Below are 218 nucleotides of genomic sequence, written 5' to 3'. Positions count from 1 at the left end.
ATGGAGACACATTCCCATTGTTTATCGGGAACAGTTTTATTTCCTGGAGTCCATCCCCGTGTGTAATATCCACGCCGTCCTGCTTTATGCAGCCACTGACTGTTCTGTCTGGTTCACCGTCACTTTCACCTTTGATCGATTTGTGGCCATTTGTTGCCAGAAGCTGAAAAGTAAATATTGCAGTGAGAAAACGACGGCTGTGGCTCTGGGAACAGTGA

Source organism: Rhincodon typus, unplaced genomic scaffold, assembly GCF_021869965.1.
Source record: "Rhincodon typus isolate 14 unplaced genomic scaffold, sRhiTyp1.1 hic_rhity00000063, whole genome shotgun sequence".
Lineage (NCBI taxonomy): Eukaryota > Metazoa > Chordata > Chondrichthyes > Orectolobiformes > Rhincodontidae > Rhincodon > Rhincodon typus.
The sequence above is the reverse complement of the archived record's forward strand: the minus strand, read 5'-3'. Positions refer to the sequence as shown.